The sequence below is a fragment of the Anas acuta genome, chromosome 3 (assembly GCF_963932015.1).
Source record: "Anas acuta chromosome 3, bAnaAcu1.1, whole genome shotgun sequence".
NCBI classification, from domain to species: Eukaryota; Metazoa; Chordata; class Aves; order Anseriformes; family Anatidae; genus Anas; species Anas acuta.
In genome coordinates, this window is record NC_088981.1 from 68,699,463 (window position 1) to 68,714,074 (window position 14,612).

The 14,612-nt window shown below is 37.3% G+C and overlaps 1 protein-coding gene across 6 annotated transcripts in view; it reads left to right on the forward strand.

Moving 5' to 3' along the window:
• The window catches only part of HS3ST5 (heparan sulfate-glucosamine 3-sulfotransferase 5), a 196,949-nt gene that overhangs the window by 154,258 nt on the left and 28,079 nt on the right, over positions 1-14,612 (forward strand). The window contains exon 1 of one of the 6 annotated variants that reach the window (XM_068677671.1): positions 8,228-8,781. The exons of the other annotated variants lie outside the window; for them this stretch is intronic. The gene's annotated coding sequence lies outside the window, so the exon portion shown is untranslated. Of the gene's footprint in view, positions 1-8,227; positions 8,782-14,612 lie in introns of those variants that run through there. 6 annotated transcript variants of the gene reach the window in all.

Sequence of the window (14,612 nt, forward strand, 5' to 3'; positions counted from 1 at the left end):
AACTGCTGTGGGTTTATTTACATCAGAGAGAGAATTCATGGTTTTTTTGTAACACAGGGTCTTATTTAACTAAAAGGAGAACCATTTTTCTTTTATGTCCAGTACTATCTTATTGACAGGAGGTCTTTTTCACTAGATTAATAAATGTTAGAAGGTAAAATATGGTACTAGTCAAACAACATAAATGATAATAATACATAAAGCATTTATAATGTGCAGCTAATTACCCTGGCTTATATTATGAAGTGAGATGAACCAGCAACATCTTGTGAAGTTAAATACATTATGACTAAACATATAGCCATGTATCTTGGGACAGAAAAATGATACTATATGTAAAATTTATTGTTTTATATTCTTAATTTAATATACAATTTGTTACATGTGTATAATATGTATTTTGAGTATTTTATATACATGACAATGTTTCTCCTTTTATATAAATTATGTGCCATTTGAATGTATCATATAAAAACATTATTTAAAGGTATAGATGACCACTATTAGAGGCTCATATTATTGAAGGTATGATGTCAATATTTAATTTACTAGTGCAGATGTAGCCAGTGCACTCAGTACAAGAGACCTCTTTATGTTAATCATTGTAGATAGCTAGAGAAAGTCCCTAACCTGAGCATTTCGAATCTAATTTGATGAGATGAAGAAAGGAAATATTTTAAGATATGGTGCTGAGGCACAGATAGACTTAGTCACTTCCCCAATAAGCTGATAAATAATTAGGTAAAAGGGGAAACTGGACTTGGATGTCCTGATTCTTAATAAAGTATCTTAAATGCAATGACTGTCATTCCCTGCTAATGTCCATTGTATTCTGTTATTCTTCTTTTCATCTTATTTTACACAGTGTTATACTTTCTTTTTTCTTTTTTTTCTTTTTTTTTCTTTTTTTTTCTTTTTTTCAGCCAGATTATATAGTGGTTAAAGATAATACTTGTGCCAAAAGATAAAACTTCCATCAACAAGCTGATGATGTCAGATGCTGTTATCAATTTATTTATTTAAAACTGCATATCTGTCAACAGAAAACCACAAGGGAACTTAGATTTGCCTGAGTCATCTCCAAAAGATTTAACAACTAAGCCACAGGTATCAAGCTGGACTGATGCAAATGCTCAAGAACTGTTGTTCAGTATCTCTATGGCCCCAGTGCTTTGCAGCTTTTTCTTTCATGGGATCACTCCCAATGGTCAGCTCCACCTTCCCTGCCCAGTTGCTCTCTGGGATGTGAACTGGTGAAGTATCCTCCAGTGCCAGAATTGAGGAAGAGGCTTCATGGTCTCCTCTTTTGCCCACAACACCATGTCAAGCCTTTCACATCCACAACCTTTTGAATAGCCTTCTGACATAAGATTTACCTGGATTCAGTGAGGTCAGACAGAATATCTAGTGAGGCCTCAAAAATCATGATATTGCTAAAATCTATTTTAAAAGATTGTCTTTCAACATTGAGCTTTACTTTTGGAGAATAATTCAAAAATGTTTGCAAGCTATTCTCCCCAGCTACTAAATCTGTTTTGTCGGTTACTGATATGTTGAGTGAGTTTATTTTATTCTGTTTCTCCAGTTTAATCACATGCATCTAGGAAATGAGGCTTCATTTTAAATAAAAGCAATTATAATAAATCACTGAGTGTTATCAGATGTTTTATAAAAAGTTGAAAGTGCGCTACAGAATGTAAAAACATCCCTTACTGAGGGCAACAGAAATATCACCCTTATAAGGGCAACAAACATGGTTCGAAGGGAGTTGTCACCTTTACTTTAGATTATTATTTATTATTTTTTTTCTGTAGAATTTATAAAAGAAAGACATTATTTCTGAGCTATGTTTTATCCAAATACCATTAATCTGTTCTATCCAAATGGTCACAATATTAACAGATCATAACAAGGTTTATATGTCCCGTTATCAAAACATCACATTTTCTTCCTTGACTGGACATCTTTTGTCATTTCATCTAGTTTAGCATTTTTTAAAGCTAGAGAATACAGCATGTAAATTTCTCACCGTGATTTAGATGTCCAATTAGTGTAAGCACAAGTCATGTCAGGAAGTACAGCAGAAAATAAATACAAGGAGGTGGCAGAAAAAAAGAGTGGGCAATAAGTGTGAACTTGAAAATTGAAAGGAGAAAACAGAATGCCTACCTTGCCATTGAGTTAACAGAAGCCAAAACTCCAGTACATTTTTTCTAGTAAGATGTACATATTTTTTAAGACATTTTAAATGACATAAGAGATAAAGAAAATATCACAGCTTGAAATCTTTCAACATGGCTTCAGCAGAGTTAGTCATTTTAATATAAGAGCTTTTTTCCAGTGCTCCTAGGTACATGCAAAAAATATTAATTATACAAATTAGGTGATAACATTGTATTGGATCTTGTTATGATATAGGGATGAGGTATCTCCAGAACTCAACAGAAACAGATAAAATTTTCTAAGCAAATATTTTAAAATATATACAGACCTTTCCTTACATATGTCTGTGTATATATGTACATATATATGTATATAATTGTATATACTAAGTCCTTTGTTACCTTCCTACTTTTCAAAGAGGAAAAAGTCTAGGAATTTGAACCACTACAAATCCCTAATCTAACTCTCCACTACACTTATATATTTTTTTTTTCTTTTCCTGCTAGGAAACAGCTGTCTTCTGAAAATTACAATATGTGGACTACATTCTGTACTTGCACACATGTGTTTCTCTATTCTGATTGCCTTGAAGATGGACTATAAAGGCAAGCATCAAAGGGGGACTCACTGAGGTGCTGTCTGTAGTGAGACATCTAGTCTGTAGGGAATACATCTGTTATCACAGAGAGGGACAGAACAATAATAAACACACAAAGAGGAGCATTAGAAACTGGATACCTGAATTATCTACCATAAATTTCCAAAATTCTCATTCCTATTGCAATTTCAAGAGTAGGATGAAACAGAAATGGAAGAGACTATTGTAAAGAAACATCATGGTAAGTCTGTTTGAAGGAGTATTTTTTCCTGCAAGAAGCAAAAGAAAGTATTATCCTTGTGTACTGAGGGAAAAGCAAAGTATGAAACTACAGCCCCCCAGGGTGCTGTCAGAGGAGCTCCTTCTGCTGGTCCAAAGTGCACATGTTCTGCTCTTGATAAAAGCTGCAGAGAGCAATGATGCTGCTGTAACAGTGTCAGCAGCTCGGCAGATCTGCAGCTGGTGTGCTTCTGAATGGCAGCACAAGCTGCCTCCGTTTAGCAGCTTCTGCAGCATTTTACCCTAACAGCCCCACTTGCTTCACTGTTCCACACATATCTGATAGTTTTGCAGCTTCAAAATAATGAGTTCATTTTGCATATTTTAATACCAATATGAAGGAAATGGCTCCTCATTTACATCTTTCTACCATGTCTTGTATGTTTTCTAAAACCAGGTTATATTAATACAACTCTATAATAATAAACCAAAATAATCATAATATTAAAAAATTAATCTTCCTTCTTCAGAAATAGGTGGGTAAATCTTCTGTCAAGACCTCTTTAAAATTAAAATGGACATTTCATCAAAAAATGATTGTTAGGAGAAAGCCTTCATGGGAAATAAAAAATTAAACTAAAATGTCACTTTAATCTATTCTTTCTAGAGAGAGCTCAATAATTGAACTAAAAGTATCCCCGCCTTTCACAAACTTATTTCCTATGTAAACATATTTGATGATTCTCAACTAGTTTGCTTCTAGGTCTGGCAAACACAGGAGACTTTTTTTATTTTGTGGAACTGTAATACTGCAAAACTGCAAACTTTTTTTCTTTGAAGGGATCTGTTTCATGTTTATTTTTGCTTACCTGATACATATAAATAACTGATGCCCATTCATCAAGCCACCATCTGTGTACAAGTTAGTGGTAGGCAAAAAAAATATGAACCTTTCAATAAATCAATGCCAAAAAATAGTAGTACAAAGTATTGTAGTACTTGATACTTTTAGTATAATTCCTTCAGGCAAGAAATGAGCAGAGAGCTGGATGGAAATTTCATTTCTTTTTCTCTCGCTCACCTTCCTCACCCCCTAGATTATCTGATCTCAGTAGAGGTCCAAGAACTCAGTGAAGGACTCAGACTTTTTTGGACAGTCATTGGGAGGTCTTTAGCATAATATGATCATGTGAATATTTATCTCCAGCATATGGTCTTTCTTATCTCTGTAGTCCTCTTCTTTCCCACAGCCTGCTTACCCCCAGTATTCCCAGTCCAAGAGCAACTTTATTTGACAAAGAAAAGAAAGCTTCAGGCTGCACCTACACCACTAAGTGCACAGACTGCATCTACATCACTAAGTGCCAGGACAGGGGCTCAAGCACTATCCTTCAGTTGTTCACTAATTGCTTGTGTGCTTTCCGACATCCACTTGGGTTCTTGCCGAGTAACACTCTCTAAGCCAGTGCCCCAGCACCATTCCAGCTATTCCCAATAAGAAAAAATAGTCACCTCTATTTAAAAAGTATTTAGCTGTATGGGTAAAAACTACTTCCAAGACCACAGACTGCTTTATTTATTAGTCCAAATGCAGTGGTGGGTGCCACTCAATGGTAATAACATTTTGTGACTTCAACGTCTTTTGTCACCATGTAAATACAGCTCTGTAGAACTACTAGTGTGTGGAATATCTCTCCTTGAAGGATTTGTGCATCCAGCCACGTGTGTGACTGGTATGAATATGCTAGAATAAATACTCATGTTATGACATGTAAGCCTATACTCCTTATAGTGGACAATCCATCTCTCTAACACTATGTCTCTAGAGAACTATTTTAAAAGTTTTTTTGTGCAGTATAAAAATGCAATATTGTACTCTCTAATTCTTAGGTCTGCTTGTGGCAGGAAAATTGTTCTCTTAATCTCTCACTCCTGAGAAGCATAACGAAAATAAAGGCATCGTTATTAGTGCCTGGACTCTGAAGAGATGTCATTACGTTTTTGTCACTATTCTACAGAGAGCTCTTAACAACTTCAGATTTTTAATTGCTCTGAACCAAGGCAGAGTTCAGTTAATTGTGTGTCTTTTAAAGACTCCCTTCCCGCATAAAAGTAGGCTAAAATATCACCTTAATATCTTCACCCTAAACAAGTTTTCATTGCTGGGTAGCCATGTCTGCTATCCTTACTTTGCTTTGTAAGTTTTACCCAAGCTAAAAGAACATAGTTATCTCATCAAATGTAGGATATGCAACGTTCATCTGTACCTTTGCACCTACTTGTCTATTTCTATACCTATTGATAATACTCGTATAGACCTGCTTCCCATCGTGTGTCTGGATCAGGGTAATAAAAATAAACAGTTGGGTTCTTGTCTGGATTGTCCAAAGCAGATCTCTCCTGTCCACCTCTTCCACACATAACGCAGCAACATCTCAATGGAGGGCCATGCTACTGGCAAGTCAAAAAGAGGGATGCTGCTCCTGTGAGCATGCAGGCCTTGTTGAGTAGCAAAGTATGGCCCTGCAGAGAAAGGCTCAGGGGTTCTGGCAGTTGAAAAGCTCAACATGAGGTGGCAGTGCTCGCTTGCAGCCCAGAAGGCCAAGTGCATTCTGGGCTGCTTCAAAAGAATGGCCAGCAGGTGGAGGGAGGGAATTGTCCCTTTCTGCTCTGCCCTTGTGAGGTCCCACTTGGAGTACTGCATCCAGTTCTGGCTCACCCAGCACAAGAAGGATGTGGAGTTGTTTGAATGAGTCCAGAGAGGGGCCACAAAGATGATCAAGGGGCTGTAGTATCCTTCCTATGAAGACAGGCTGAGAAAGCTGGGGCTGTTCAGTTTGGAGAAGAGAAGTCTCCAAGGTGACCTCATTGTGGCTTTTCAGTACTTAAAGGGGACTTATAAAAGAGATGGAGAATGACTCTGCTCAAAGAGATAACGACAGGATAAAGGGGAATGGTTTTAAACTAAAAGAAAGGAAATTTAGATTAGAGATTAAGAGGGAATTTTTCACTCAGTGGGAGGTGAGGCACTGGAACAGGTTACCCAGAGAAGCTGTGGATGCCCCAACCCTGAAGGCATTCAAGACCAGGTTGGATGAGGCCCTGAGCAACCTGATCTAGTGGGTGACATCTCTGCCTATGGCAAGGGGGTTGGAACTAGATTTTTGGGATACCTTCCAGCCTGAGCCATTCTGTGATTCTATGGCAGCTTTTCTCCTGCTCCAGGACTCAATATGTCACACACAGCTTATTGTCACACACACTAGTTGATAGATGTGATCACAGAGCATGGAAGGGGCTGTGGCACAGTTCTGTGAACAGGTGACGTGCCAGCCTGGCTGGAGTAGAACAAGGGACAGCAGTCAGTGATGTTAATGATCAGCAGACACCTGATGTTAATACAACTGTCAAATGTCCAAGATTGCCTATGCCTCAAACTCAAGTTTAAATCAAAACCTCTCACAAAAGACTTCTCTCTCTGAAACTTTCTGATGCCTAACTTTCTATCCTAACTTTCAATGAATAAATTTCTATCCTAACTAGAGCCCGTGGCTTTGAACAAAATAAACCTCTTTGTAACATCAAAATTAGTCAACTGCAAAATTTTGAAAGTTGAGATTTCTTTAACAATGGTAAACAAATGAAAAAGAGGATGCTCCCCAAATACTTTTCCTTTAGATGTATCTTGACTACCATTGGATTCTGTGGTCTCAGGGCTGGAATTATTTTATTTCCGACCTTTAAAGCCAAACCAGAGAAGTCATCAGCAGGACTTTGTCTTGGGTTTTCTGACATTTCCATAGAGGCCAGAAATGTTTAGCTCTGCAGAGGTTTCTGTTCAGTCCACATTCATGTCTGTACAGGGATCAGAATGGTTGAAATGGACTTTTTTTTTTTTCCAATTGCATTTCAGTGTAAATGAAAACACCTGATCTGATTAATAACCATGATGTTGCAAGCCCCAGCTGACTCAGTAACAAATAATTAGTCAGTGAAGCTCGTTGTCAAAAGAAATGTTTGAGAACATGAAATGAATAGGATTAAATGTTTTTTACATAAGAATTTTAAAGCATTTTAGTCTGGAAGTGTCATGTATTGAGCATAAAACAATCAATGACCGAGAGGATTAAGAGCTAATTTACCCATCAGAAAGGTTCTTCTAAATAAGTACTCTTTGTTTTTGTTGTCTTGCTTCTTGTTTGTTTTATACCATTCATTTCCAGGAGCAGGGAGAAGGAGTAGAAAGAAAAAATCTAGCAGGCTTTGGACTCCATTGGAAACTGCTATGAATAGTTTGGCACTGATTCTCTCAGTGTTAGCGGAAATAACAGTCCTGAAAACAAGGGTCTGACCCTGCCTGCCTGGAGGCAGAAAAGCCAGTGTTGAGTCAAGCATGATCTGTGAAGGGACAGTAGCATCAGGCAGCAGGATATACCCAAGGCAGGTTTTACAGTCTTTAATCTTTCATTTCAGGAAATGTGATTTGAAAGAATGGGACAGCCTATAATGGGGTACTGCACTGGAAATTAGCCTAAGTACTACCTTGTGTCTGGTCATTTGCAAATATTTTTTGGGTAGTGGCTTGTACTGAATGGCAACTTATTCCGAGAATTATGCCACACACAAAAATCATCCGCCTCTGTGAACAATCATAAGGCATTAAAAAAAAAAAAAAAAAAAAAAAAAAAAGTAATACTTGAATCCTAGAAGTTAATCCTGGAATTGTAACCCAAATCTGCGGATTGTGTGCCAGGCCTTTTCTGAATGATTATCACAGATGGTGAAAAAGTCCCATGGCCTTATCCTCATGTTCTTTTTCATTCCAAATGCAGTCCTCTGTGAAATACCAGCCTGACTGCATATGTTTGAACTCTGACTGTCCACTTAAACGTATGTTGCACTTCACTGGTATGGTCGCCAGAAAAGAATGTTAGGCTCTATTTCAGATTTAGAGCAATTTAGCCTCACCCCACTGCCACTGACACTTTGCCTAGTATTACCTCTGTTAGACTACACTTCTGAACTAGGATAGACAGAGTTGAAATAGTCCATCATGTTGAGCTTAACGCAATAGAGCTGGAAGCTTCCAGAAGACAGCTCCAGTCTCACTCTGTCCTCTATACACAGCTCCAAGTGCCCATCGTCTCCTTCAGCTCTCCCCTGGCAATTAGCTTCTGTCCTGGGAAACGTTCTTCAATACTAGTCTATTTCTTAGTAATTAAGGAGTAAAATTTAATTTAATTTTAACTGACAAGAACGTAAAATTTAAATTTACTTTGATGATCTTGTATGTTACAATTTATTCTATCAACAGATATATAATGCTCATTTGATATTTTATATAACATGTATTCAGAAAGAATTTTGTAAGTACATAACACCAGAGATGTATAAAAACAATCACAGGATCTGTAAGTATTCTTATAATAGATGTGAAATTTTATTTCTGCTATAAATTTGACATAAAAGTGCTTCTCATACTTTGTGTCTAAGTAGTCGGTGAATTTCAGAAGATGTGGGGAGGAAGCTGAGCAAAGGCATTGCAATCGTTGTGGTGTGCCCACTGTTTGTCACTTGATAGGGAAAGAACTGGGCTGCTGAGGAGTGCTCGGCTCCCAACCTCCCACTGCTGCTGCCCTGTAGCACAGTGCTGATCGCTGTATTGTGCACTGTCTGCATTTCTAACTGTTACGTGATAGCCAGTCCCACTAAACAGGGGTAATTTGCCTCAACCCCTCTTGGTGAAACATTGTAAAACAGCTGGAGTGTGCTTATGGACTTGTCATTTAATGGGCTTTCCGGTGAGTAGCAGTACAAGCCTTATGCGTCTGGTACTAGTACATGGTGTACAAGTCGTATCGAAACAGATCTGTTCCACAGGAAATGTGCCTTTATGCCTCCTAATTAAGCAATTAATATGAATTTTTCCTACTATTTTGTAAATGTCAGAGGACAAAGTTGAGAATAAGTGCATGTTGTTATTTGTATTAAGAACTGAGGGTAAAAGAATAGTGAAAAACGGATGGTATGCAGAGCTGAATTCCAGATTAATGTTCAGATATATTTTAATTGGACAGTTATTTTTATTTGTTTTTCTTCACTGTTTTGATATAATATGTTTTTAACATCCCCCTCCCAACCAAATAAGAATATAGACTTAAAGAAAGCCTTTGTTATCTTCTCTCTGTGAGTGTCCTTGAAAGTCCTTCTTTATTCTTATTACGAGTCTGTTCTTTTCCACTGGGAAACACATGTTGTCCTGTAACTCTAAACTCCTAAGAGACTAATGTCAAGAAAACTTAGATTGTCAAATAAAAACTGATTTGCCTGGTCCAAGACTGACAGCCGCTTCATAATTTGTGCCAGTCAATGGAAATTTTGAAAAATTCACAACCAAAAAAATCTGTCTCAAGGAAAATATTCTCAATGTGTTCTATTCAAATTATACTAATTCTATCAATTCAATAAGCTTTGGTTCATTCACAAAGGAAAAAAAAAATATATATATATATGGTTTGCTTAATAAGGTGATCAGAAACTTGTTCAGTATGAACACATTAATTTATTATACATTATTTTATTACTACATATATCTATGCATGTACATAATTAGGGAGAAAAAGAAAAGAAGACAAAGGGTCATCATTGTGCTAGGTGTTACATTAGTTCTGCACCACTACATCCCCAAGAAAGCAATGAAATCAGTCAATGAGCAAATTTATACAAGTGGGAATTCTCTTGTTGTACATGTTTAAAATGTTCCATAAAAAAAAAAAAGTCATGACTGCCCAGTTTATGGCATGTTGTACTTCCCACAGAGTACAAAACAGCAAAAAAACATTTCTAAGTTATTACATGCAATAAATGTACCCTCTAGGCTGTTTTTTGGAGTGTTATATGCACTTGTTTAGCATGGAACATTCTGTGGAGGCTTTCTGAGCTAGAAATACTCTGAACTGATGTGCTGAGACTTCAGGAAAACATCTGATTATGTTGTATCTCTGGGCATCTGTACTCCTAGTCTATCTTCAAAATCTGATGTATATTAAAGATGTGGTTTTAGAAGGCCCACTGTATGCAAGTCGCTATGAAATATTAATGGTAGCTTAGGCAAACTGGCACTTGTTAAGCATATGGGTAGTATTATTAGCATGACATATGCCTGGCATTTGAGTAACAGTCATCAGTCTGGCTGAAACAGAAGGTGTCTGCTTCATGGGTCAGTTCTCTGCTGAAATCTGGACAGTTGAATTGAAACTAAGTAGTATTTGAACCCAGCTCAATTTGGAGAAACTATCTGGTCTCTTCATCTCCCATGCAGAACTGATCTTGAAGTTGCAGCTGATTGAGAAGACTTATTCAAGGAAAACAACTAAGATGATATAGACGCCTTCATCATGCAAATAACAAACGTGTAATAGCAGCGCATCTGCAGCATGATAAAGTGCCCAGAGTTTCAGTGGCAGCAGCTCCACAGGCTGTGTAATGTGTATTTTGAAACTAAATCTTTCTTCCTCCTATTGACTTCTTGCCCTCTGGTACATCGAGTTGGCTGCTTGAGATGCTTTCACTAAGTACAAAGTCAATTGACTGTAAGTGGTGATGAAGAAAACATTGTGTGATTAATATTACAGTTCAAGCTCTTCTGATCAGTCACAGAAAGAGCAGTCAAATAAACTCAACTTCATTTTGAAGAACCACACTGTGTTAATGGCAGAGAGCCTGCCTTGAGCCCAAAGGGAAAAACAAGCCACTTGAGGCAAATCTCTCTTCTTTTACATAGAACAAACTAGTTGAGCAGTGTTAAAAGCTGCTTATTGATTTGTGCCCAGACTGAAAGCCATGCAGGGATGTAAATGAAAATGTGTCAAGAGTCAATATTGATTTTTTTTTCTGTTTCTTCTTCTCTCTCTCTTTTATTTATTTTTTTTTTTTTTAACAAGACCACCCCCCATCCCCTGGGAAATACTGTTAGCTATACTTCTAAGCTTGTCAGTGAGCGAAGTAAGACCCCTTTCCACAAGACTACATATGTCCAGACATCAAACTTCCTTCTTTTACTGAGGTAGTATGGACACCATGCTGCGAGCAGCAATGTTGACAAAATTTATTTTTTGAGAAAATAGATAGGTGAGGAAAAATAAATGACAAAGAGAAGAAATCAAATGTTAGAGAGGACAAATTTTCCAGACTGAGCTTGTAGGCTAATACTTGCAGAGCAAACCCAATTAAAAAAAAAAAAAAAAGTCGTTGCTTGCAATAAAAATGTGTACTTGTACTGATATAAATTGCACTCAACAAGAACCAAGGACAGAAAAAAGGCAGAAAGGGAATCCTAATATCCCTGGGGAGGCATGCACTCAGATGGAGTAGACACGGAAAGAATTTCCCTTTGGAAAGTTGGAGTCTACAGCAAGAGACCCTACAAGACCCTTTCTGTTGGGAAGAAACTAACAGAAAAGAAAGGGGTGATCTTGGAGATGTAATCCAAATATACTATTTGTTGAGTTTGCATCATCCTCAGCTAGGGATAAACAAAATAGTTTAGGAAAATACAGATAACAGTTACTCCTCTCCTCTCCTCTCCTCTCCTCTCCTCTCCTCTCCTCTCCTCTCCTCTCCTCTCCTCTCCTCTCCTCTCCTCTCCTCTCCTCTCCTCTCCTCTCCTCTCCTCTCCTCTCCTCTCCTCTCCTCTCCTCTCCTCTCCTCTCCTCTCCTCTCCTCTCCTCTCCTCTCCTCTCCTCTCCTCTCCTCTCCTCTCCTCTCCTCTCCTCTCCTCTCCTCTCCTCTCCTTTCCCCCCCTCCCCTTTTTTTTTCTGTAAAGAATCAAATACAAACTGCAATTATCACTAAATCAATGTTATAGCTTTTTCTACTGGATTAAAAACTACTACTAGGCTCTTTTAACTAAAATTTCTACCTTGCTACATCTTAGCAAGAAATACTCCTCCAGGTCTTTGATGAAGAATCCTGCTAATGAACTAATTTTTTATACCTTGCTTAGAGGTGACAACAGGATGTGGCAGACAGTCTATTGCAACTCAGATCTTCTAAGAATTGACAAAGGACAACAAAGAAGGGTTGTATTTAGTATGGAAGCAACCTTGAGATGTTATTTACTTTATTGGCATTTCTTCAAAGTTTTAGATACTTTGACAACTTCTAGCTTGCCCTCTTGGAATCCCTGCAAGCCATATCTCTACTGGGTGCCAGATTCTGCAGCTGACACCCTTCTCACCTCAACTGTTGTTTTCCCAGAATGACAAAAGAACTATTTCTAACTGAAAATATAGAAATGATATTCTAAATTGTACAGGAAAACAGATCAAGTACCACAGAAGTAACCTGGTATTTTTCCAGCCACTAGGGGAAAAGTGTGTCCCAAAACAAGAAAAATTCTGGAGCAAATTAGAAGTGTAGCCCGAAGTATGTTTCAGTTTGTGGAAATACTCCTATCAATTTCATATTGATGTGGTTCATGTTCCTGCTGATTAAAATTACAAAAATAATAATAATAATAATAAATCATTTTTATGGTTCCAGCAAATTGAATTTAAAGTCTGCAACTGATTTATAGATAGATGCCCAGTTGTATGGGCTGATGAAATAAAAGCAATTGAAAGAAAGGTGTTCACAAGGTTCCCTTTTCATTTTTCATCACTTTAAACAGGTTTTAGTCCCTTTTAATTTCATTTACTTTTTGCTGCAAAACAAAATGAGAATCATAAATGCAGAGGCTTTTGTTTTTGTTTTGTTTGTTTTGTTTTGTTTTAAGAGAAAAAACAAGAAGGTAATATCTTGTACAAACTTGGTGTAATTTGTCACAGGTTAGGAAAGAACTCAGATTTTTTATGCATTCTAGTTTGTCAGGCAGGTTGCTTTCAGCTTTGTATTTATAACTATTCAGACTTATTATTAAAATTCAGGCAGAGGGATATGGAAGAAGATATAAAATTATTTTACTGCTATGTAAAAAAATGTGCAGAGATAATCACTTAGTGGATTCTAATATAAAATAAATTAACAAAAAGTATGAAAGGTAAAACACTTATGAATTGGATGCATTTTATAAATCTATTTAAAAAATGCATGAATAGGAACAATCTGACATTAACTACTTTACAAACATTTTAGTTGTCTCATAATAATGTTCTTTGCATAATTGATTTTATTTTGTCAATACAACAATTTCCAGTGCTGTCTCACACATCTGTTTTCTAAGAACAATAACTGAAAATAATGTGTATGGTTTCATCCAACTTTGGAAACACATATTCCTTCTATACATCTGAAGAATTAAATAGAAGAGACATAGGTTATACCTACCTAGATTCAGGTAGAAGACATGTACTGATATGTAGAGTATTTAATTAACATCTCCTGGAGTCCTCAGTCCCTGGTGCAGTGCTCCACCTTGGAACTGCACAGGAAAGTACCTAGACAAACCAGGAATTAAATGAAGGGGAAAGAATCATTTACCTCTGGCTAGAGGGACATCTTTCTCTCAATATTCTTGGATATACATTCTGCCCTACTGCTAGGTGCCAAAGCCTTCCTTCTATATTTGATGAACCAGACACATTTCACATATTTGTATGATATTTCATCCATTCACCTAATGCGAATAGAGAATTATGATTAATTATTTGTTCTGGAGCATGGACTTAAATCTTGATAACCCAGTTGAGTTACCTAAGTGTTGGCAGTACTTAATCCTGTATCCCTTAACTCCAACCTTAGGTATGTTCTGAAGGTACTTCTGTGAACCAGAGTGACTAGAAAAATGGGTAGAGAATTGTTTTGTTTAAGAATTCACCTTTGGTTTTGTAATAAATGGCTCAGTCTTCAAAATAGGACTATAATCAAAGTTTACAATTTATTAAAGGAACAGAGGTAAGCAAACAGCGCTGGGTGTGCCAGGAGTCTCTGCTCCACCAAGATGCACACCAGTTACATCAAGCAGCTGATTTTTATGCTCCTAGGCTGATACATATTCATTACTACTTCTAAAAAAAAACAGGGTTATTATAATTAGTTTCCGGAATCCAAACCCTCCTACTGGAGCATGCGTATCAGTCTCCGGTGGTCCCTCTGAAGGTCTCTGGGGGTCTCTCATGCTGAAGGCTCATAGTCTTCCTCCTCCTTGTCCTTCTCCATTGTCCAACTTGGCTGTATGTCAGAGACTTGTGCAACATCCTCTGCAAGCTTTGTCTTTTAGTTGTTCTTCAGCTCTCCCTGTCTCCTTAATCTCCTGGGCAGATATCAGAGACTTGCATAGTGTCCCATGCAATAGTCATAATAGTTAGCAGTTATTCTGAAACCCCCCACATATCAGAGACTTCAAGGAAAAACCTACAAATACATTTCCCTTCAAGCTCTCTATTGACACGAATTGCTAAAACATTCCTTTGCAAAATACAAGAATTATATACATTAACCACTCTGTTTTTCTTAGACTTGTGGTTATACAAGGGTATGTAAGACAGAAGGTCACATTCATCATACCATGTGGCCCTAGTACTGTTCCATACTGACACGAATCAGATGAACTTATCTCACAATTTGTTCTAGGATTCTTACCTGGGGAACTAGTGCCATTGCTTTTCTTAAAGCTTACCCAGAAAAAGATACT